Source organism: Dipteris shenzhenensis, chromosome 9 (assembly GCF_047967505.1).
Source record: "Dipteris shenzhenensis isolate YYH24624 ecotype China chromosome 9, Dip_SZ_1.0, whole genome shotgun sequence".
Taxonomy (NCBI): domain Eukaryota; kingdom Viridiplantae; phylum Streptophyta; class Polypodiopsida; order Gleicheniales; family Dipteridaceae; genus Dipteris; species Dipteris shenzhenensis.
Window position 1 is genome coordinate 53,903,297 of NC_141604.1, and position 4,372 is coordinate 53,907,668.

The following is a 4,372-nucleotide window of genomic DNA, read 5'->3' on the forward strand; positions in this document are numbered from 1 at the left end:
AAGGGAATTCCGTTCATTCTTGAGAGATTTTAGTTCCTTCTCTTGAGTGTTTGTGAGAAAGAGTGAGCATTGAGATTGTGAGAGAACTAGTTCTGTGAGAGAGATTTTTGTTAATCCTCCTTCCGTTCATTCTTCTCGTGAGAGAGAGAGACTTTGGATTTATTGCATTCCGAGAGTGAGAGGGAGAGAGTTCAAAGGCTCCAACATACCCTTCTGCATACAGCGACTCAGCTCTTGGCAACTCCACTGGCCACAACGACCCACATATCAACTTCAGCAGCAGCGACGAGCTACCTCCATCGCCATTTTTCGACGTAGCCTACCGAAGGCTCCTCCAACCGCCAGCAAATAGCACGCAGTGACCTCGGAGGAAAAATCAACATGTCCAGGTGAATCAATAAGATTGATCAAGTAGTCGTTGCCGTCTCTCGGCGGATTGATCAAGTAGTCGTTGCCGTCTCTCTCGCCGAGATATGCCTTCAAAGAAGCATCCGTCATCTCGTAATACAAAGAGATACCGGTGGACTTGATGGTAATGCCTCGTTCAGCTTCGTCGGCACGAGTATCAGTAAGGCGCACATCTCCTGCAACCTCTTGGGTGATGATGCCCGCCGCAGCCACCAACGAGTCCGTAAGGGTGGACTTGTCGTGATCAACGAGCAACCTGCGAGCTTGAAAGAGTGAAGGTGAAGAAGAAGGTGAAGCGCCTCAGCTCCAAAACCGGCTTCCAAAAGCTTGTAACGCAAGGCGCACGCAACCGACGGCTCCTACAACAAAGGCGATCAATGGCCGACCTCCAACGAAAGCCTTCAGCAAGGCACCGTGGCTTCCCATCGACTCAGCCTTCATAGCCAGCGTTGTGGAAAGCTCCAACAATCAGACGGGCTCCCTCCAACGCATCGCCGCCTCCAACAAGCCTACGGCAGCCAGCCAACGAACGACCTCCGAAGGCACCTCAACGATCAGCGCCCGGCCGCCTCCATCAATGGAGAAGATGACAGAATCTCCAAGATTCCATCAGAATCTTAGATAGATTCCGATGCACCATTGGTCGACACGTGGCAGATAGGATAGCACCATGGTCCGGTGAAGATCACCTTGGGTTAACTGGCTGACCCACAGTTGGACACGTGTCACACCCTTATCCACAGTGCCACATCATCACCGACTGCCACGTCACCAGGCCACGTCATCAAGCCACGTCATCATTGCCACGTCAGCTACCACGTCATCACTGCCACGTCAGTTGCCACGTCATCACTGCCACATCAACTACCACATCATCACTGCCACGTCAGCTGCCACATCATCACTGCCACGTCATCTGTGCCATGTCACCCTGCTGACATCATCTGTGCCACCTCAGCAGTCCAGTCAGCACTGACCCTCTGCAGGCACAGTCCCTTGCCAGGCACACTGTGCACACACTGCATGTGCACACTCCTGCCACCTCAGCACAGAGCTTCACTGGCACACCTCTTGCTAAGCACAGTGCCACATCATCACTGCATGTGACTCACAGTGACACATCATCATTGAGCACCATTTGCACTCCTTTTGCCCCTCCACCTAGATCAAGTCATATCTCTTGATCCAGGAAGAATTTGAGGGTGCTCCAAAAAGGAAAGTCGCTCGATTTTTCGTGCTCTACGCGCTCGTTACATCACGCGCACATTTTGGCGCAAGTTACACTCACATTTGAGCCTCGCCGACAAAACCACTTCCTTCACGCACATTTGCCTCTACATCGACGCATCTGACCCAGCACTTAAAAAGAACAAAGGAAAAGGAATTATTTGCTGCTCTTTCATCGATCGACGGTTGGTTTAGATCTAGATCAGAGTAGACTAGATCGCCATAGAGGGGACGCTTTGAATTCCCCAAGTTGCCAATCTAAGCCATGCCCGAAATTCTCGACTAGTACCTACTCGGAGTCAGTCCATACGCTCACATCCGATTTCACATCATTACATTACCGGAAACCTTACGTTCATCAGTTCAGTGAGCAGACTTCAGAGTTCAGAGGCATTGCAGATTGATTCAGTGGGCAGATAGCACTTCATTTCACACACACATGCCACCATTGTAAAGCCTATTTGGCTATCTCACGGCATCGTGCACATCATTTTTCAGCCTTGTAAAGCCTCTTGGCTATTCCCGGCATCATTGCCACAAGCCTTGTAACACAGAACAGATCTTATTTACTGCAGTTCTATCTTCACCGACGGTACAGAGATTTCACTTGGCATCTTCAGTGTATTTGCAGTTGATTCATACAGAGTTTTTTCAGGACACTTTTGAGTACATTGTTTGCACCATGTCGACCAGCAACCTCAATCTGGAGGCATCTGCTAAGTTAGACAACTCCAATTACGGTACATGGAAATACCGAATGGAGACCATTCTTGTGCTTCAGGACAAATGGGAGTATGTCGATGGATCCATACCTAGACCATTGGCCGATCCAGCCACCAGTAGCTCTACTCCATCTGTTGTCACAGCACCAGCAACGGGATCTACATCGGGATCTACATCTACACAAACAGTTTCCGCACCAGTAGCAGATCCTGCCATTGCCCGAGCTCAAGCAGAATGGGATAAGAAAGACAAGTATGCCTATCACCTGATCAAGCAGAATGTGCAAGATGTCATGCTAAGACAGCTCAACACAGTTAAGACATCAAAAGAAGCATGGGATATGTTCGCAGCTCTTTACGAGTCGAAGAACACATCCAGGATTCTCACCCTGAGAAACCAGATCAACCAGAGTTTCCGCAACAGCAGTGAAACCGGTCATGCTTATGTACTCCGCATCAAAGACTACAACAATCAACTTGCAGCAGCAGGAGAGACTATGAATCCCTCAGAAATGGTTCAAGTAATCCTGAATGGACTAGGAGAAGGATATGAGAATCTGGTCCAGAGTATTGCCATCCAACGGCAAATTCCAACACTTGAAGAACTTCAGTCAGTTCTACTTGGTGAAGAACTCAGGACTCAGGCCATTCAAGCACGTAAAGGTCATTCTAATGATCAGGCATTCACAGCTTCAGACAGAAGCAGAGGCAAAGGCAGAAACAGAGGTAGATCATATCAGAAAAGTGGTCATCATCATCAACAAAATCAAAGTCAGAATCAACATCAGCATTAGCAGCATCCTCAGCAACATCAAAATCAGCAAAGAGGAAATCATTCCAACCGAGGAAGATTCCAAGGACGAGGGAATGCATCCACCAATGTGTCAAACATTCAATGCAACTATTGTCACAAGTTTGGACACTATGAAAGAGATTGCCGCAAGAAGCAGTATGACCAAGGCGGTCAATCCAGCAGCGAGGGAATTCCCGAGGAAGAGGAAATCATCGTGGTGGACATTCTAGTCACAGTCATTTTGCAAATGAACATGGAAATATGTTTCTTGCAAGTGAGGAATTGCATCAGACTGATACAATGCACCTAGACACTGATTTCAATCCCAAAGAGGATTTCAGCTATCAAGTCGACCAAGTGGAATAGGATCCTTGGTACATCGACAGCGGTGCATCATCTCATATGACAAATCATCAGGAATGGTTCACAGAAATGAAGCCATTAGAAGGTCAAAAGAATGTCATCTACACAGCAGACAATACACCGAATCCGGTTCAAGGGACAGGTGTTATCCCTATGAACAATTTCACTGGTACAAAAGGATTAGTCAAAGATGTGCTCTATGTTCCGAAGCTCAGCAAGAACCTTTTGTCAGTAGGTCAAATGATGGAACACAACTACAAAGTCATCTTCGACGGTGATGAATGCACTATCAGAGACAAATCCAAAAGAGGTCAGCTAGTAGCAAAAGGTGTCAAGGAAGGACGCTTATACAGGATGCTAGCTACAGTACCAGATAAGCATGCCATGTCAGCTCAAATGCAACAGATGCCACTATCTGCAAAATGGCACAAGAGATATGGTCATGTCAACTTCAAGTACTTGTTAGATCTAAGGAATCAAAATATGGCAATTGGGATTCCGAAGCTACAGTTTCTTGGAAAGGTTTGTGAAGCATGCTGCTTCGGCAAACAAAAGCGAACCAACTTTGTCAGAAGTACCTCTCGTGCACGAGGTATTCTTGATTTAATTCATACAGATGTATGGGGTTATGCCCAGACCCGCAGCATCAATGGTTCACTTTATTACTTGACCTTCATCGACGACTACAGCAGATATTGTTGGGTCTACTTTCTGAAAGAAAAATCTGAAGTGTTTGCCAGATTTCAAGAATTTAAAGCCATGGTAGAAAACCAAACAGGCAGAAAGATCAAGGTCATGAGATCAGACAGAGGAGGTGAATACATGTCTTCAGCCTTCATGAATTTTTGCAAAAATCACG